General features: G+C 41.7%; 1 non-coding gene across 1 annotated transcript; it reads right to left on the minus strand.

Moving 5' to 3' along the window:
- Positions 1–772: 772 nt before the first annotated feature.
- On the minus strand, positions 773–847 carry Trnas-cga (transfer RNA serine (anticodon CGA)). Its single transcript has one exon. It is a non-coding gene; the product is annotated as a tRNA-Ser (tRNA).
- Positions 848–21,998: the final 21,151 nt, after the last annotated feature.

Consider the following 21,998-nt stretch of genomic DNA (forward strand, 5'->3'; position numbering starts at 1 on the left):
AGAAGTGTTCGTTTTCTCAATAATGTAATATCATTTAAATGTTCTATTCAGAGAAGTACGAAGTTAGACTTGCGGTACATGTCGCAATTGCAGTGTGTGCCAACGTAAATGTAGACATGCAAACCCTCAGTTCTGATAAAAAATATAAAAATTTATTTACCGCTACAATGGAAAGCAGGTGTTCATTAATATTTAGACTAATACGTAATGCGTGCTTTACTTTTTCAAACATAATTTTCGTCTCCAGCATTTGTGTGACTACATATACGGCGTGAATAAAGTTAAAATATTCAGGGTTTTTAATGTGCGTCACATTTCTTCTAAAATAATCGGCTTTTCGACCTCTCCGCTTGGATCTTCTTCAGCATTTTTCGGTGTCCACTATTGCTAGCACATTGTCAGAGACTAGTGTTGCGTTCTCTTATAAAGGGTAGCTTTCCCGCGTATGTGCTGTAGAAGTAGCAGTATTGGTTCAAATTCTTGGTTAAAATTCTGCTAACGTTTGTGGCCCATCGCCTTAGGCTAAAATTCCCGCTCTGATGCAGAAGAAGGGGCGTTATTGGCTAAACTCTTGTGGATATTATTGCTGGCCCACAGTTATTGGATAGAAAGGCCCTATTTCACACTTACGCTGGAGAAAGATTATTGTTTGAAATTCTTACTACTGCTATTGATCAGCCATCATCATTGGTTAGATACGAAACAGACAGAGCAAGAGAGGGGAAATGTTTATACAAAATATTATTGAAACTTCCTGGCAGATTAAAAATGTGTGCCCGACCGAGACTCGAACTCGGGACCTTTGCCTTTCGCGGGCAAGTGCTCTACCAACTGAGCTATCGAAGCACGACTCACGGCCGGTACTCACAGCTTTACTTCTGCCAGTATCCGTCTCCTACCTTCCAAACTTTACAGAAGCTCTTCTGCGAAACATGCAGAACTAGTACTCCTGAAAGAAAGGATACTGTGGAGACATGGCTTAGCCACAGCCTGGGGGATGTTTCCAGAATGAGATTTTCAATCTGCAGCGGAGTGTGCGCTGATATGAAACTTCCTGGCAGATTAAAACTGTGTGCCCGACAGATACTCGAACTCGGGACCTTTGCCTTTCACGGGCAAGTGCTCTACCAACTGAGCTACCGAAGCACGACTCACGCCCGGTCCTCACAGCTTTACTTTTGTCAGTATCCGTCTCCTACCTTCCAAACTTTACAGAAGCTCTTCTGCGAAACATGCAGAACTAGCACTCCTGAAAGAAAGGATACTGTATCCTTTCTTTCAGGAGTGCTAGTTCTGCATGTTTCGCAGAAGAGCTTCTGTAAAGTTTGGAAGGTAGGAGACGGATACTGACAAAAGTAAAGCTGTGAGGACCGGGCGTGAGTCGTGCTTCGGTAGCTCAGTTGACGCCGGCACGGTAGCTCAGCGTGTTCGGTCAGAGGGTTAACTGCCCTCTGTAATAAAAAAAACTGAGTGAAGCGATCAACGAACAACCTGAACGGGTGTCATCGGACGTCCGCGACGAACACATTAAAAACGAACAATATGGAAAAAAATGAGATTAAAAAAAAAAAAAAAAAAAGTTGGTAGAGCACTTGCCCGCGAAAGGCAAAGGTCCCGAGTTCGAGTCTCTGTCGGGCACACATTTTTAATCTGCCAGGAAGTTTCATATCAGCGCACACTCCGCTGCAGAGTGAAAATCTCATTCTCAAAATATTATTGTCTGCAGCGAGGGAATATTAGCCTAAGACAATGGCCCACCAATGGTAACGACAAGAATTTTAACAAATACTCGTTCAGCACAAACGCGGGAAAATTCCCCTTTATAAGAGAACGCGACACTGGTCTCTCACAGTTTTCTGCCAATAGTAGACACCAAAACATCTTGAGGAAGATCTCTGCAGAGGGGTCGAAATGTCGATTATTTTAGAGGAAATACGACGCGGCCTAACAATTCAGAAGATTTTAACTTTAATGTCAAGGGGCCACGAGCCGGCCGCTGGTGGCTGAGCGGTTGTAGGCGCTTCAGTCTGGAACCGCGAGACCGCTACAGTCGCAGTTTCGAATCCTGCCTCGGGCATGGATGTGTGTGATGTCCTTAGGTTAGTTAGGTTTAAGTAGTTCTAAGTTGTAGGGGACTGATGACCTCAGATGTTATGTGCCACAGTGCTCAGAGCCATTTGAATCAAGGGGCCACAAAAGGCTCCTGACTTTCGTTCAAATGGTGTCTGCTTTGATTGCACATTTTGGGTTACAAATTACACTTACTTAATTGTTTAAAAACAGTAATTCGTCTTTCTATAGCATGTGAAGTGTAGCAAATCATTGAGAGAGTAAAGCAGAATCAAATTTCCAATCAGCCTGTTAGATGTCCAGAAGTGTCACCGTTTTACGCTAAATTTGAAAACGTTCCTTCTATTCCTTTGCAGATCCTTTTCTTTCGCATTACGACCATGCAGATACAGTAAGGGGAGCTCGCGTGACGTCACAAACTGGATGCCTTCGTCACCATGTTAGCCGCTCAATACATTAACTTCCGGTAAAGCGATTTGATAAAAAATAACAGCTTGTTTCATTTGCGGGTGTGTTGAGCATTTCGATTACAATATAAAATGAAAAAGCACTACATTCCAGTCGTAAGTGATCTCATTACAACCATGTATTCCTTTATATACATATAAATCTTGGTTGCGCTGTTTACTTTTATTATAAAATCTGGTACATGGCTGCACATTCAGAGTCCGTGAATAGTTACAAATGAAAGAAAATCAGCCGTCGGTCACTATTTTTAACAAATTAACCTGGTTTCGACACTGCTAGGAGTGTTTTCCTCAGAATTTAAATCAAAGAATGGTCTATATTCTACGTTTCTAGTCATAATTCTGTGACTATGTTATAGAATATAGACCATTCTTTGATTTTAATTCTGAGGAAGACACTCCTAGCAGCGTCGATACCAGGTTAATTTGTTAAAAATAGCGACCGAGGGCTGATTTTCTTTAAATTGTAACTTTTATTATAGTGATTTTATTTCGGACATCTGACTTTAGACTTGTTAGCAGTCCAATGCGGAAAGCTTTCTGGACTAGCGCTGTAATCAAGAGAGAGTGGTAACCGACAAAACATAGCAAAATATGTCCTCAGAGGGCTTAGACCGAACCCCAGTTCCGGCAGCTCTCATTAAAAAAAAAAAAAAAAATACTGGGCTTCAAAACCTAGCGTATCATTTCACATACTTCTCATCTTCGCAATTAGAGGTGTACACTGGGAAGACAAAAATTCATATGATAGAGATTTGCACATATGCAGATGTCGGTAGCACCGCGTACACAACATATAAAAGGGCGAAGCACTGGCGTAACTGTCATTTGTACTCATGTCAGAAAGTTTCCGAAATAAGTATGGCAGTACAACAGACTTTGAACGCAGTATTGTAACTGGAGCTACATGTAGATGCATGGGATATTCTATTTCGGAAATAGCTAGAAAATCCAATATTCCGAGATCCACAGTGCAGACAATATCAGATTTCAGACATTACCTCTCACTACGGACCACGCAGTAGCCAACGTCCTTTACTTAATAACAGAGCAGCAGCGTCAGCGTAGACTTGTCCGTTTTAACTGACAAACAACATAGCGCGAAATAGCCGCGGGAAACAATGTGGAATGACGTATGACGAACGTATCCGTTAGGACAATGTGGCGAAATTTGGCTTTAATGGGCAATAGCAACAGGCGGCCAACGCGATTGCCTTTGCAAAGCGCACGACATCGCCAGCAGCAGCTCTCCTATGCTCGTGGCAGTATCAGTTGGACCCAGATGAGTCACGACTTCAGTTCCTAAGAACTGATGGTAGGGTTCACAGGTGGCGCAGACCCCACGAAACCATAGACCCAAGTAGTCAACAAGGCGATGTGCAAGCTGGTGTTGGCTCAAAAATGGTGTGGGCTCTGTTTACATGGAAAATACCGGTCCCTCTGGTCCAGCTGAACCGATCATTGATTAGAAATGTTTGTGTTGGGCCACTTGGAGACCACTGTCAGCCATTGATGGACTTCATGTCCCCAAAACCGAAGGAAAGTTTATGGAGTACAGTGCGTCTTGTCACCAGGCCGCAATTGTCCACGATAGATTTGAAGATCATTCTGGACGTTTCGAGCTAATGACTCGGCCCCCGGTTCGCCCAACATGAATCCCACAGACATTTATAGCATATAATCAAGAGGTCAGTTTGTATACTAAATCTTGCACCGGCAACAATTTCACATTGCCGGCCGCGGTGCTCTAGCGGTTAAGGCGCTCAGTCTGGAACCGCGCGGCTGCTACGGTCGCAGGTTCGAATCCTGCCTCGGGCATGGATGTGTGTGATGTCCTTAGGTTAGTTAGGTTTAAGTAGTTCTAAGTTCTAGGGGACTGATGACCTCAGCAGTTAAGTCCCATAGTGCTCAGAGCCATTTGAACCAATTTCACATTTATGAGAGGCTGTACAGACAGCATGGCTCAGTATTGCTAAGGGACTTCCAACGACTTATTGAGTCCATGTCATGTCGGATTGTTGCACTACGTGTGAGAAAAGAGGTCCAACACGATATTAGGAGGTATCCCATGACGTCAGTTACCTCATTGTATGAAAAGAAGAAAATTGCATTAACGTGGCGAAATGCGTCATATTGCTGCGGCAAACATCCTCATAAGACCAGAAAATCGCCTGAAGATACCTATTCCGGGACATCTAACATTTCAGCGTCGGCTTCATAGCAACGAACAATGAAAATCTGTAGTGCCATCTTTTAGTTCCATGATTATGACACTTTGTGCTAAACTTGACATAGCGACCAGGCAACAAGAGGATCTTTGCATGGTATGCTCAAACAGCTAAAGTACTACATCCACTTTAGATAAAGGCCACTCGTGCCTCCTATCACAACAGCTTTAGTTAAACTGCGACACCGCAAGTGGAACATAACTGCAGCGTATGCAGTAAACTAACATATGCGCGGTGATGTAAGGGACGTGTTTAACTATCGACTGAATGTTTGACGTGCATCCGGTTGAGGGGTACTGAATATTTGTGAAAGACGATGAAAACTTTAACCTGATCTCAACTATAAAAAAAGTACTCTAGGGTTGTATGTGCACCCATGTCATAGGCATACCCAAGTAAAATCGCGTGGTGATTTGGAAAACGAAAGATTTTGTAGTTTTATGCGGAAGTAGAAAATCATCCCAAGGTTCTATATTCGTGGATGCACAAGTGAATACAACAGTGTGTATATTTTATTAATGCTTTTTGGATTAAAACTGTCTATATTCCTTATTGAAATTTCTTTATTTATAACAACGTTTCGGCTGCCGCATACTTCAGACATCAAAAAGCTTAGAGCATATAAAGGAAAATTGTATGTCTATACTGAAATCTTCTTTTAGAGGATCAGAGATTTTTGATGTCTGATAATGGGGGGTAGTAGAAACAACTTTATAAATAAAGAAATTTTAATTAACGATGCAGATGGTTTATCCACAAAATATTCACAATGATCGCAGATTCTTACAGAAAATCTATTTCCTTTAGTAACAAATTTTTAATAGATAATAGCTGTGTAAGATAATTTGGCACAAGGGAAAGGCTACAAAGAGAAGGGTAAGCTTTTCAGAGTGCAGGGAGTACCCTGATAAAATATCCGCCTCTGCGTTGCCTCGCAAGCTGATAACTGTGCAGCGCTCCTACCCCTTGCCATATACTCGCCTCCGTGAGCCCCGCCACATCGACTAGGTCGTAGCACGTCTCGCATGGATTATGTAAATATGGTCACCCGATAAAGCGTATCGCATCTGATACACGTTGCCTCAGTTGCCCCCTTCTGAAAATGGCAGTATAATATTGTACGGGGATCTTGTTTTTATTCTATCTGACCGCCGATAAAATGTAATTTATTATTCAGTGTTTCCCCCTTGCGCGCTGCACGTACCAATAAAAATCTCCTGACTGTAATAAAATGCTAGATTAGGACTTTATCATGATGAAAAATACCATTTCCAAGATTTCAACCAACGTAGCTCTATAAAACGTGGCACACATTTGACATGCGTGAGTGGTACGACAAGTGATAAGTTTAAGCTGTTGTGTGGTATTTATAGCTGCAGAGGAGCACTTTGTATAGCTTATGTGGGTAAAAAGTATCTTAGGCTGTGTACTAATACTTTCTGTGCTAGCATATCACTTACCTGGTTCCCGCCCGTTAAATTATTTCAGTGTTAGTTTGCTTCGCATCACTTCATTTCTCTATGTTCCAATTTGTTTACACATTTAAAACATTTTCTTAAAACTATCACAAAATCTCTGATGATCTACTATAAAATTAATTCTGATTACCTATCATAAAACAAATTCCGACTATTACATCTCGCAAATACTGAAATTTTTAGCATCGTCTGCCACTGATTCGAAGATACGAATTCATGGAAATCGCTTACATTCAAAAATATTTCATACCTATGCCATTTATGGCGTATTTAAATACCTCAGATTAAATAGTAACATCACTAGTTCAAGTGGATGTCTGCTTTTATCTTAGAATATGTCAGAAGCAGTAATGAAATGTTTCAATACTTTGCGATTACGGCGCACTCACAGAAGATAGAGAACTAAGAATAAAGTTTAATTGCATACAATAAATGCATAAAGCATACTGACGTATTAAGAGGCAATGAAATGAAGGGGCATTTCTTAGAGCGTCAAGACAAGAAGGTAAACAAAGAATAAAGTGTAGGAAATTGTGGAGAAATGTCACATTGTGAAGTTGCAGTCTGTCATTTACTGCGAGGGTACATTAAAATGTCGATGAATAAATTGAAGAGTAAAGCAAATTAAAAAAAGACAAACATCGAGTTAGATGGAAAGGACAAGAATATGTGTTATAAAGTACGTTTCCTAGAGGCCGCATTTGATAAGGAAGGAAGGCCGTCGTAAGATGTATTTATCCTCTGGCTGTAATTAGTATCAGATTTGACTCAGGCTTGCTCTTAACACTGTTATGTCACTACGAATCAGTATGTTATACAGTGGATTTGTTTACTGCATACGTGATTTACTTCGGAAATCATAAAAAAATTTGGCGTCCTAAAACAAACTGCGACTGTGAAGCTAGCTGGCCCACGAAAGCTAGCTTAGCTGTAGGGACAATGCAGGAGGACTCAGGAATCTCTTCTAATTAATTTATTGCATGTATCTGAAACAGAATTAAGAAAATATGAGTTTCCAGGGAATCCTGGGCTCCAACAACGAAAAACAATTACGCGTAAGGCACTGGAAGTGAAAGTACGTCAGCAATATTTCTCATTCATAAATGAAACAAGAATGTTAATTAGGTATAGAGTACTTTAAATACGATTGACAACATTACACTCCAGAAAGAATAAGAAGCAAATCTGCAGAGAGAAAGAGGAGCTTAGATTCTTTAAAAATAAAACCCAAGGAACAGTCAAGGAAAGTAAGTGGATAAACGTAAGAAACAGGAACTTAAACCGTCGGAGATGACATTGCACAGTATTTACTATAGCCGAAAAAATATTTTTAAAAATTTAAGAAAGTACTTCAAGAGAAATAACATTCCCAGTTAGTGTCACAAATTCAGTGATAGGTTTATAACTGACAGTTACTGATCCATTTGATTATCTCTGTTTAATCGACGTGCTAAAGGGAATGTGAATATAAACAATAATCATCAGGCAATGAACATCGCCCACTTCCAATGATTCTACGTTTCAAATGTAACAACATTCAATTTAGCAGATCCTTGATGACTCATTGATGTTAGTTATTAACCCTCGTCACCTGACGAGTTTGAAATGTCTCAATACAGAATCGAGATTATTGAACGGCTGCATTTCATCTCAATAATTATGCAATTTATATGCAATTAAAATTGTTGTCATATTTGCAGTTTTATGTTGAACTATGATTTTTATGTTATTTTACGCTATTATCCGGGAAAATGGTACAATAAGCATATAACCCTTGTATGTAATGAGACCTTGCACAGCAACTACGGGTTTCATGTGATACAACATGACTACCCAAATCATCACTGAACGTTGGGCAAGTTTCACTCTTGTGACGCAAACAAACACGGGCAGAAGCCGGAAATAGTGTGCACCAAGACTCACCCGACCAAACAACACTCTTCTATTGCTTCGCAGTATAGGTGTATTGCTTGGGCACCTCATTTTCCTGTTTTGGACCTCCCGCATTATTGATATAGATTTTCGAAATCCAGCTCGCGCTCCGATTCCCTGCTTCTAGAGATCTCTGTGTTGTTTCTTTGCTGGCAGGGTTCGCGAGTGCGACTTTTACTTCTGCTGTGACTTTTTAAGCTGTCGTCCTCTTATTTTTCGTCCCTGTCCTCTTCGGTGGACGTCCGTACGGATCGCTCAACAAACACTTTGTCGTCGTTGTGATTTAGCGAATGACGTTCTCCCGCTTTCCATGAATGTGGTATAACTCCTCGATACGGTACACCAAATAATTCGTAAACCTTCGTTACGGACGCATCCACCATACAAGCACCAACAATTTGCACACTTTCGAATTCGCTTACCTACGATATAATGTACTCAAAACTAGACAGAACATTGGAGACCACGACGGACACTTGCAGAGTACTGACGACACCGCACAGGTGCCGCTCCTTGTCAAACACAGCAGCGCGGCCTGCAGACAAGGCTAGCACCTGCGTTCACTCGTATGTTCGAACTTCGTCGCAGTATTTCCACATTTTTATCCAAGCCCTGTGTGTATCCATTACGTCATACAACTCTTGAGGCTGATATTAAAATGCATTGCATAAGGTCTGATGCAGTCGATCGTCTAGAAAGATCGAAGTTAAATGGAACTAAACAATTCTGCTCCAACAGTACAGTGACTTTACATTTGCAATAATGTTCACTAGATAATGAGCTATTGGTATCGGTCACGAGTGAGATATACAACCAATGCGCTGGCGTTAGAGTGTTAAGTATAGCCTTTAACAATGATTCTGTCGATCAGTCATAGCGAAATTCAGTTTATGAATCAACAGAAAAGAATGAGAATGGAAGACCACGAACGAAATGGTCGGAGTCTTTAGCCATTAGGGTTCATTCTATGGATCGATTAAGTAATAAAGGAAGCAAAAGAAGGGTTCAGCAACAGGATTAAAATGAAACTGAAGCTATGTCAGTTCTAAGATTCGTTGATGACATTGCTATCCCCAGTGATTTGCTGAATGAGACGAAAAGTCAAATGAACACAGAATATGAAATGTGAGTAAAACGAAAAAAGACGAGATTAATGTAAAGTATCATCAGTTAGAGGAGAGAGAACTTTAACATCACAATGGATGATCGCGAAATAGTTGAAGTTAAGGAAATCTCCTGCCAGGGTTACTTACGACGGACGGAGTAAGGGGGACATCAAAAACCAGACTAGCAACTCCCAGAAAGGGCATTCATGGCTAAGAGACGTCTGTTAGCATCAAATATAGGCCTCTATGTGAAGAACAAATATCTGAGAATGGACGTTTAGAGCACAGCATTGTATGGTAGTGAAGCATGGACTGTGGGAACATCGGAACACAACAGAATCGAAGCATTAGAGATGTGGTGCTGCAGAAGAATGTTGAAAATTATGTGGACTGACAAGGGCAGGAATGAGGGGGTCGTCCGCAGAATCCGTGACAAAAGGGGAGGATAATAGGCCATCTGCTTAGACTTCAGGGAACAGTTTCCTTGGTACTAGATGACGCTGTAGAGGGTAAAAGCTGTAGAGGAAGAGAGAGAGTGCAATATATACAGCACATAATTGAGGACATAGATAGCAATTTCTACTCCAGAAGAAAAGGTTGGTACAGGAGAGGCATTCGTGGCAGTCTGTTTCGAACCAGTAAGAAGCTATGTTGCACTTCTTAATTGGACGTAGTATTTTAGTGAATTTTTACAACGTAATTCCATAGAGATGGCATTGGGTGTCCTTTTTGAGAGTATAAATTTCATATACTGTGAAGTCGCTAAGACCCATGCTCAAGTCATAACCGGTTTAAAGTGATACAATTTCGGTCCAAGGTTTTGGCGATGGCTTCGGGAAGCAGAAAATACTTCATTGCAGTCCAGTATTAGATGGGCCCATCGCATAACAATCAAATCTTAACAGCACAGATATGTGGCCCAAATCGCGTGACAAACGTGAGCGGTAACTACGAGGGGTGGTCATCAAGTTTCAGTTATTACTTCCAACATTTAAACTCACGTAATACACTTTTTGATAAGAAACGTTCTACCAGATTCAGACTGTGTGCGGCACCGAGAGTCGAGCCCGGGACCTTTCTTTTTGAGGTACACAAGCACGGAGACCGAAGCTGGGCAGTGGTTAGCACACTGAACTCGCATTCGTGAGGACGACGGTTCAAAACCGCTTCTGGTCATCCGGATTTAGGTTTTCCACGATTTCCCTAAATAGCTTTGGACAAATGTCGTGACGGTTCCTTTGAAAGGACACCGATAACTTCGCTGTTTGGTCCACTCCCCCCACATCAACCAACCAACAAATAAATCAACCAAGCGCGACGCTCAGCTTTACTTCCATCAGTACCTCACACCGATAACTTTTACTTGACCGCGATAGGCAAAGGTCTTGAGTTCGAGGGTTGCTCTGACACACAGGTTTAATTTGCCATCAGGAAGTTTCTTACCTGCACACACTCCGCTGCATAGCAAGAACTTCATTCTGGAAGCTTTTTGATAGTTTGTAGGTAGAAATTTGCACGTTGGTAAACAACGAAATTCCCCTACAGAGCACCGTAGCACATCTTCAAAGCAGCCAAAATATAGTGGGCTAATTGTTGATACAATAGAGTATACGTGCAGTAATGCGTTGAGGGCAGCAGCAGAAATATTGAACCTTTACCCGCACTGGCGAGCCTGCCCTGCTGCAACTGTTTTGCACTTACGAATGAAGATTCACCGTACCACATCCCCCTTAATCAATGTGCTCCGCCATTTTGTTTTGGCTGCACTTGCAGTTCAGTATGGTACTGCGCCGTGGATATTCCAACTAGTATCAAGCCTGCAAACATATGCCATCAAAGAAACAGAAACATAACTATTGAGTTACATGTTTTTCGAGGAGATACTTAAAACTGTATGAATACGCTTCGTATCAGTAAACTGTCTGTGGAGCTTTGCTGTCATACCAAAATTGCAGTTTTAGAAAAAAAATTCTTCATTGTTACTTACTCAGAGCGACTAATCTGCGCACGAGACGTCTTTATGTTTGTGTTCCTTTCCCGGTGATGAAATACCTTATCGCAAAAGTGCTGAGCGACGTAGCGCAGAGGTTGGCGCACTGGACTACCATTCGGGAGGACGACGGTTCTAACTCGTGTCCGAAAATCCTGATTTAGGATTCGCTTGATTTCCCTAAATCGCTCCTCGCAAGTGATAAGATGATTTCTTTGAAAAGGCATGGTCAATTTCCTTCCCCAGCCTTTACACAATAGGAGCTTGTGCACCGTCTCTAATGACTTCGATGTCAACGGGTAGCTAATGTCAATCTACCTTCTTTCGTTACTTTATGGTAAAATCATTGACATTGCGACTGAGCTATGAGAGTATGGAGTTTGCGAATTTGTAGAAAAGAAATACCAGTGGTAAAGCAATCACAGGTAATTCTTGAAAGATGGGTAATCTGATGACTGTATCAAGCCATAAGGAAGCAGTTACCAACAACGCTGTACCAACGCGTACAGTTAAGCTGTGCCGGCCGCGGTGGTCTCGCGGTTCTAGGCGCGCAGTCCGGAACCGTGCGACTGCTACGGTCGCAGGTTCGAATCCTGCCTCGGGCATGGATGTGTGTGATGTCCTTAGGTTCGTTAGGTTTAAGTAGTTCTAAGTTCTAGGGGACTAATGACCACAGCAGTTGAGTCCCATAGTGCTCAGAGCCATTTCAGTTAAGCTGTGCAGCTTATTACCGAAAATAGCGCTCTACTGAGAGGCCGATTCAGAAATGGAAATAAGGATCTCAGCTCACAATAGCACCCTGTCAAGATTACTTACTATGAAATGGGTGCTTCGGAGATGGAGCGCCAGATGGATCTGAACTGAGAGAACAAATCTGTCTGAATTCTGATTTTTTTTTTTTTTTGTATCATCGGCTTGAAAATGGCATAAGTCAGGTAAGAAATATTTGCTGTAGGGAAACTGGCATTGATAAGCGAAGCCTTTTTTTACTTCTCTTCCTCGCATTCTGTTGTCTCGGAAGGTATATTTTGGGCCTACTCTGTGCATCGATCTACAATATTCTTAGACCGAAAAGGGACGATGTGACTGACGCGTTGCCAGTTCGCGAACTTCTGGTAGGCCATCGTTCTCGTGTCTCGGTATTCTAATTGTGCTATTCCAGCACATGCACGGTGAGACAAAAGTCTGAATAATCACCTTCCTCAGTGAGGACGCGCAAGAAGAGGATCAGTGTGGATCCATACCATGTCCACTGCGGTAAGTGTCTCGCTTTAGGATTCATGGCGCGAACAGCCCATAAGTTCTCGACTGGATTTAAATCCGATGACTTTTGTGTCCAAAGGAGTACGATCAGCTGCGTGACAGATTGATTTGTCCTGGTGGTAGATGGCATCGTGCCGAGGAAAAAACAAACTGCATGTGTGAGAGGTGAAACATCCCCTTAGAAAAATTGTACATTGTTGTTGTTGTGGTCTTCATTCTTGAGGCTGGTTCGATGCTGCTCTCCATGCTACTCTATCCTGTGCAAGGTTCTTCATCTCGCAGTACCTCCTGCAACCTACATCCTTCTGAATCTGCTTAGTGTATTCATCTCTTGGTCTCCCTCTACGATTTTTACCCTCTACGCTGCCCTCCAATACTAAATTGATGATACCTCAATGTCTCAGAACATGTCCTATCAACTGATCCATTCTTCTAGTCAAGTTATGCCAGAAGCTCCTCTTCTCCCCAATTCTATTCAATACATCCTCATTAGTTATGTGATCAACCCATCTAATCTTCAGCATTCTACTGTAGCACCACATTTCGAAACTTTCTATTCTCTTCTTGTCCAAACTATTTATCGTCCATGTTTCACTTCCATACATGGCTACACTCCATACAAATACTTTCAGAAACGAGTTCCTGACACTTAAATCTATACTCGATGTTAACAAATTTCTCTTCTTAAGAAACGCTTTCCTTGCCATTGCCAGGCTATATTTTATATCCTCTCTATTTCCATCATCATCAGCTATTTTGCTCCCCAAATAGCAAAACTCCTTTACTACTTTAAGTGTGTCATTTCCTAATCTAATTCCCTAAGCATCACCCGACTTAATTCGACTACATTCCATTATCCTCGTTTTGCTTTTGTTGATGTTCATCTCGTACCCTCCTTTCAATACACTGTCCGTTCCGTTCAACTGCTCTTCCACGTCCTTTCCTGTCTCTGACAGAATTACAATGTCATCGGCGAAACTCAAAGTTTTTATTTCTTCTCCATGGACATTAATACCTACTCTGAACTTTTCTTTTGTTTCCTTTATTGCTTACTCAATATACAGATTGAATAACATCGGGGATAGGCTACAACCCTGTCTCACTCCCTTCCCAACCACTGCTTCCCTTTCATACCCCTCGACTCTTATAACTGCCATCTGCTTTCTGTACAAATTGTAAATAGCCTTTCGCTCTCTGTATTTCACCCCTGCCACCTTCAGAATTTGAAAGAGAGTATCCCAGTCAACATTGTCAAAAGCTTTCTCTAAGTCTACAAATGTTAGAAACATAGGTTTGCCTTTCCTTACTTTTTCTTCTAAGTTAAGTCGTAGGGTCAGTATTGCCTCACGTGTTCCAACATTTCTACGGAATCTAAACTGATCTTCCCCGAGGTCGGCTTCTATCAGTTTTACCATTCTTCTGTAAAGAAATGGCGTTAGTATTTTGCAACTGTGACTTATTAAACTGATAGTTCGGTAATTTTCACATCTGTCAACACCTGCTTTCTTTGGGATTGGGATTATTATATTCTTCTTGAAGTCTGAGGGTATTTCGCCTGTCTCATACATCTTGCTTACCAGATGGTATAGTTTTGTCAGGACCGGTTCTCCCATGGTTGTCAGTAGTTCTAATGGAATGTTGTCTACTCCGGGGGCCTTGTTTCGACTCACTTCTTTCAGTGTTCTGTCAAATTCTTCACGCAATATCATATCTCCCATTTCATCTTCATCTACATCCTCTTCCATTTCCATAATATTGTCCTCAAGTACAACGTCCTTGTATAGGCTCTCTATATACTCCTTCCACCTTTTTGCTTTACCTTCTTTGATCCTCTGCTGCCTTCACTATTTCATCACTCAAAACTACCCATTCTTCTTCTGCTGTATTTCTTTCCCCCATTCCTGTCAATTGTTCCCTTATGCTCACCCTGAAACTCTGTACAATCTCTGGTTCTTTCAGATAATCCAGGTCCCATCTCCTTAAATTCCCACCTTTTTGCAGTTTCTTCAGTTTTACTCTACAGTTCATAACCAATAGATTGTGGTCAGAGTCCACATCTGCCCCTGTAAATGTCTTACAATTTAAAATCTGGTTCCTAAATCTCTGTCCTACCATTACATAATCTATCTGAAACCTGTCATTATCTCCAGGCTTCTTCCACGTATACAAACTTCTTTCATGATTCTTAACCAAGTATTCGCTATGATTAAGATATGCTCTGCCCAAAATGCCGGGCGGCTTCCTCTGTCATTTCTTAGCCCCAATCCATATTCACCTACTATGTCTCCTTCTCTCCCATTTCCTACTGGTGAATTCCAGTCACCTATGACTATTAAATTTTCGTCTCCCTTCACTACCTGAATAACTTATTTTATCTCATCATACATTTCATCAATTTCTTCGTCATCTGCAGAGCTAGTTGGCATATAAACTTGTACTAATGTAGTAGGTGTGGGCTTCGTGTCTATCTTGACCACAATAGTGCGTTCACTATGCTGTTTGTAGTAGCTTACCCGTACACCTATTTTTTTTATTCATTATTAAACCTACTCCTGCATTACCCCCATTTGATTTTGTATTTATAACCCTGTATTGACCTGACCAGATGTCTTGTTCCTCCTGCCACCGAACTTCACTAATTTCCACTAAATATAACTTTAACCTATCCATTTCCCTTTTAAAATTTTCTAACCTACGTGCCCGATTAGGGGATCTGACACTCCACGCTCCGATCCGTAGAACGCCTGGTTTCTTTCTTCTGATAACAACGTCCTCTTGAGTAGTCCCTGCCTGGAGATCCGAATGGGGGACTATTTTACCTCCGGAATATTTCACCCAAGAGGACGCCATCATCATTTAATCATACAGTAAAGCTGCATGCCCTCAGGAAAAATTACAGCTGTAGTTTCCCCTTGCTTTCAGCCGTTTGCAGTACCAGAACAGCAAGGCCATTTTGGTTAATGTTACAAGGCCAGATCAGTCAATCATACAGACTGTTGCCCCTGCAACTACTGAAAAGGCTGCTGCCCCTCTTCAGGAATTGTATATAACCGTGCTTAAACTGACACACAGTATTTTTAGCGCAACGCAGTTTGACTATCAAAAATCCCTACAAAAGGATGGCCCTGACTAACATTAACCTATACCTTTCGCAAATCACTCACCTCACCAAAAATTTTCGTTACTCGAACTACTGCAATACAGCTAGCGCCACTATTGCCAGCTAAATAAAAGATTCAATCTACTGAAGGCACTAACTACTGACAGGCATAGTTAGCAAATGAAAGATTTTGATAGAGAACAAACAATGTATTTACCTTAATAGTGTTCAAAAGTCATAATATATATAGGAGTTCATGACATCCAGTCTTAGAAATTTCAAAACTCCGCCATTTCTCTCCCCACATCCACCACTGCTGGCAGCTCACATCTAACTGCGCAACGCTACGCGCTGTTCACATCCAGCTGCCGCTGCCCAACACTACAATGGCAGACAACAATGGAAACCAGCCACAGACTGCACACAGCACAGCCAGTGATTTTCATACAGAGCGCTACGTGGCGGCGGCGTTGACAATATAAGAACCTAAACAGCCTACTTACAGAGGATATGGACTCTAAGGATAGACGCATACTTCTGTTAATCCACTGTGCATTCCAGAATGACGAGATCACCCAGGGAACTAAACGGAAATATTCCACAGGCCAAAACGCTACCTCCTTCAACCTCGAACCTTCCTGTTGTTCTTGCAGGGCCGTACACGCCAGCGATCATCTTTCCGATGAAGCATGAAACGTGATTTATCTGAAAAGACCATCCATGGTCACGCAACGGACGTCTAGTTGCGATACTGTCGTGCTGACTCCAAAACTGGTCGCCGATTGACAGCACTCAGCTTGGCTGCCTGAACCCGGTGCCTACTGCTCATAACACAGGAGCGATAGCTGAACGGTCGTTGACTAAACAGTGAGGGTAGTCCTGTGTTTGAGCTGGGTGGTCAGTTGCTCTGTAGTTGAACGTCTATTTGTCCGTACACATCTTCGTTCACCCCTCTCATCCATGCCCTATGGTACATCACCGTATTCTCGGTACCAGTTTTGGAGAGCCCCACGTGAACAGTTCACAAACTTATCCATTCAGGAAATGCTTCCATCATTAGCCTGAAAGTCAGTGATCATGTCCGCTTACGATCTTACCCTCTTGGAGCTAGATAAATAGCTCCGTTTCCACATTACGGCAAATTGCACTGTTTACAGTGCCCCTCCGCTCTCCCCCCCCCCCTCCCCCCGGCCTTCTTTATATTCCTCCCATTGCCAGTGGTTCCATCTGCCTTCTGAGTGTTTACTGAACATGAACATCGTAAATACGGAATGATCACATTAATGTGAATGTAGCGGCTATATTCCATCACATCATTTATTGTTGACAATATTGACTCATTTGCAGGAAGCTGCAACATTTATACAGTACTTTACAGACTAAGACATAGTCGCGAATAAAGACACAACTCCAGTAAGTACTGATTTTCTGTCTTTCATACCGGCCAATAATCGCAAATAAACTGTGAGAAGACTATCAATTTCGGCCCATAGTGGCCATCTTCACATCTAACTAAGAAAGAAAATGTCTTATATTATCTTAATATGATTAATCCAAAGGGGATGGAACTTTGGTTTAATCATATTAGAATAACACAAGGATTCCTCAGTTTCAGTCATATGGTCATTACAAGCCGAGGTTGATAGACTAACAATTTTTTCAGGTTGTTATGTGGAATTAAAGAATAAAATTCATTCACGGGCTGTAGACGGAAAACAATGTACACTTGGCTCCTCTAAGACTGCCTTAAGCATTGTACTGGTGTTTGATCATTATTTAGACAATTCATTTTCAGTTGGCGTCCAGCATAACTGAAAAAGTTGAATGACAAATCCGAAATATTCAAATGGAGGTTGTGAGTCTTCCTTGTGACAAACTACTTCTATTCCGTTCAGAATGTGTCATCTAATCGTATGATCTCTAACCTTATTATGTGTTTTATTAATTCTTATTTCATATGTTTTCAAATCCACATTTTGTGAACTATGGAGACTACCGAATCGTTCCGTGACCAAGCAGATTTTCCTCCCATGCCGACGTGGAACCTGATAACTAAATACTAATAAATAAAAATTACGCACTGCAAACAACGGGCTGTATTGACAGAACTTCATTTCTCTGGAGGGAAAGCTGAAAATTGATGATTTACAAGTACGGATCAGTACTGTGGCACCTCACTATGAACTTGCCTTTGTTTCCGTTTACACGATATTCGCTAATCTTTACAGAAACTTATGTATGAAGATCACGATCGTAAACTTGAAATATAACACTCCAGCGATCATTGTTTTGTGAACCAAGCTAGAGAAATAAAGTTTTGTTGGTACTGCTGGTGGTTCCAGAGCACTATTTCAAGTACTTGGTAGCTCTAGACTGTTGCTTCAAGAAAAACATAAGATAAATAAAAAAACTGTTCTCAAACTATTTTTTAAATAAGAAGATGCGATTTTCTTTCGATTTCTTTGCTATCGATATCGGACCAAGTACTACTCCGTCGTGCAGCAGCTCAGCAGTGCAATCGACGTTATACCGGGTGATCAAAAAGTTAGTATAAATTTTAAAACTTTATAATAAACCACGGAATAATGTAGACAGAGAGGTAAAAATTGACACACATGCTTGGAATGACATGGGGTTTTATGAGAACAAAAAAAAAGTGTTGCTAGTCGCGTGAAAGGTCTCTTGCGTGTGTCGTTTGGTGATGATCGTAGGTTCGTGACCTCACAGGTCCCCAGACCTCAGTCCGTGCGATTATTGGCTTTGGGGTTACCTGAATTCGCAAGTGTATCGTGATCGACCGACATCTCTAGGGATGCTGAAAGACAACATCCGACAACAATGGCTCACCATAACTTCGGAGATGCTTTGCAGTGCTGTTCACAATATTATTCAGCTATTGTTGAGGAATGATGGTGAACATATTGAGCATTTCCTGTAAATAACATCAACTTTGCTTTGTCTTACGATTGTTATGCTAATTATTGCTATTCTGATCAGTTGAAGCGCCATCTGTCGGACATTTTTTGAACGTTTGTATTTTTTGGTTCTAATAAAACCCTATTTCATTCCAAGAATATGTGTCAATTTGTACGTCTCTATCTACATTATTCCGTGATTTATTCAGTTTTCAAATTTATACTGACTTTTTGATCACCTAATATATCACGATAAATATGTCGTGTTACTACATCCAAACGTCCACTGGTGTGTTAATGCCTGCGATATTTATATGTGCAGGATACTGTGAGGATAAATCCCAAAAACGTGAAAGGGAAGAAGTTGCTGAGTCTTCACGGTTTGTTCAATCTGATAGTGTGATCTACTTGGCCAGTATCAGTTCCTGAAAAGACTGAATAATTACTGTGCCGTTCATTCTATTCGTCATGAGAAGTATAACGCAGCTATGGAAGCTAATCAGCCATGTTCAAAACTCTTGTCAGGAAACTTTATAAATGACATATCAGTTCCTTGCCTAACTATTTTCCTCAGTTAGAATATGTGATCTGCAAGACTCGCTCCTCCTTGCTATGTTACCCACAAACCGCTTCGCGACTGACAAGTGTATGCGTTGGACAGCGGCAGCTGTATGCGGTGTGGGGCCGTTAGCACTCGCGGGCTGAGTTGTCCAGCCGGCCGGAGATTTACGACCAGCTGTGGACGCAGCAGCAGCAGCACGCAGGCTGCCGTGCCACACCGTGCTGCCTATGTTGCAGGCGCGCTACGCGTCCCGCGGCAGCCGTATTTCAGCGGCAACTGTGCCACGCTGCGCTACTGCACCCCGCTGAATTGCCGCACGCACAGCATAGCGCCGCCTGCTGTGTACATCTGCAGCCTACCACTCGCAGCTGGCCACTGAGAATAGCTCTGACAGCTTAATGCAAAGAACACACCTGTCCTCCCAATCAACCACCCCCACAGCCTCCCCCATGATAGCGAACAAACTCTGTGTGGTGTGCGTACTGTAAGACCTTCGGTACACACACCATCAGATTATTTGACTTGTCGCTCTAACGAAGTAGTGTCAGCAATATGTCTCGTGGTCTTATCATGGCGTGTTTATCTTCTGCCGTTAGTTCAGATGATAGAAGTGCCACTTGCACGCTTAGAGTAGCAGATTGATGGTGACCAACTTTAAACAGTACTTCATTAATTTTCACACACATTTATTAAAATATTCAAGTTAAACCGAATAATATACGCAAAAGTTGCTATAGAAAACGTGTACTGTAATTCTAGTACCATGTAACTACAGACATTACTACAGCATAGATATTACGTCACTTGATTTTGGATGCTGTTTACATTTGACAATCTGAAGTTCCTTTGGTCTTGGTATGTTAATCTTATTGTCACATATCTCTGATACTTGACAAAGTGTCTATTTATTTATCTTCATGGGGACTACTTCAGACTGGTACAGACAGGTGCAGATAAATGCAGACTCGTACAGACTAATGCTGACTGACTAATCGGAGGTCTGTACACTCGATATAATACATCGCGCCATTAGGTATCACTGCACGAGTGTGATCCGAGAGGAGAAAACATTCTACATTAGCAGCAATTTCATTGGCTGCATTACACATCGGCAGAGGCAGAATTTGGTCCGTCTCTAAGGTAGCGCCATCTCGTAGTGTGGAGATGGACGAGCGCTGTGCCTGTGCTGTTGTACTTAGTGGAGCGCGCTCTAGTGGGAAAGTTGTGTACGGGCTGACCACGCGGAACTATGTACACAACACTCTGTCATGCAGAAAGTCAACAGTAACTTTGCCAAATACCCACCACATCTGTAGTTACATGGTGCTGGAATTACAGTACACGGTTTCTATAGCAATTTTTGCTAATAGTATTCGGTTTAACTTGAACTTTCTAGGTGAAAGCACGCTGTTTGCAAAGGGAGTATAGGCCTATGCTACAACTGGCCGCTCCTCCTGCGGGCTTATGTCAACTTTGCATTTGAAAGTGGGAATTCTCCATTTCCATTACATATATTCTATGACAAAGTACTCAAACCGCTGTTTGGCATTCGTCGTAGACGGTGCTGTTATCGACAAATACAAAATGTACCTGTTTTTGCATTTAAGAACCGACGAATTTGATTCTACATTTCATAAACGAAATCATCGTAAATCCTATGGAAACAGAAAAATATTACATCCACTTCGTTATCTCTGGATCAAGCTAAACGTAGTTTCCAATCATGCATATTGCAGGTCAAACCTGCAACACTAAGGTAAATTTCTAACATTTATCTGAACCGTTGGAACAAAAGGATTTATATTTACGTCACCTTGCCTCTCACCACTGCTATGCTTGATTTCTGTTAGTGTCCATGGTATCTGGGCCAGACGCTATCATTTCATGGATATTTTAGCATTTTACAAAGTTTGCAGTTTGTATTTCGCCAGTAGCCGCGTTGTGAGCAGCGCGAAACTTACTGCGACTTGATGGAAGCTCACCCTGACGGCGGGAATCGAGGGCGGCCATCGGAACCAAGCGTTACGATGGTTTGTGGGCCCACCACAGTCAATCCTGTAGGAAAGAGAAAACTTTGTATCCCATACAAGTAGCTTATGTCACAGAAATCACATTTGAAAAACTCAGGTTCTTAAGTGCAGAAACAGGCACAAATGGTATTTCGTGATTACACCACCGTCTACCAAGAATGGGAAACAATAGTTTGAGTAGCTCATATGTTCTTATGTTCAATTCGCGACGAATCAAAATGAGCAAAAAAAAAAAAAAAAAGAACTTGGGAGTTTCTATTGGAAAATACAAAGTTGATCACGCCCACACAGGAGAATTGGGTAGATGGAGCCCTGTTGTTGCACAAACAGTCGCCTTAAATAACAAAAGATTTTCACCGAGAACGATTGTTTCGTACAATGCTTCATTTTCGAGAGGTTTATCTGTCTTAAGTTAAAAGAAGCACTCTTTAAGCATAAACAACAATAGGACAGTGTACTCTAACGCAGCCAAGCCAGCTGTCAAGAGAACTCTAAATACAGCTAATACTTTCGATTGTTGCTTAACATCACCAGGTGCAGGAAGTTTTTTCTGTTACACTATTTTCTGACTACGTTCGTTTCATTCTGCATAACCAACAACACGAACTGACTTACTGAACTCAAAACATACTATTTATATAAGGTTCTGGAGTTCAAATGCGTTAATACTACTGGACTCACGATGTTAAAATTCTACCTAATGAGTTCTGGTGTCCAGTTGCTATTTCAGACGTTATGTAAAAGAGGTGAATTCTAAGCGGGTCACGTTTAGACCAGTGTGAGTGGTCTACGTTTATCTACTAAAAGAAAACGCTGAGTACTGAGTGGTCTATGTGTCCTACGGTAGGGTTACCGGT

The sequence above is a fragment of the Schistocerca gregaria genome, chromosome 1 (genome assembly GCF_023897955.1).
Source record: "Schistocerca gregaria isolate iqSchGreg1 chromosome 1, iqSchGreg1.2, whole genome shotgun sequence".
In the NCBI taxonomy this organism is placed as follows: Eukaryota; Metazoa; Arthropoda; class Insecta; order Orthoptera; family Acrididae; genus Schistocerca; species Schistocerca gregaria.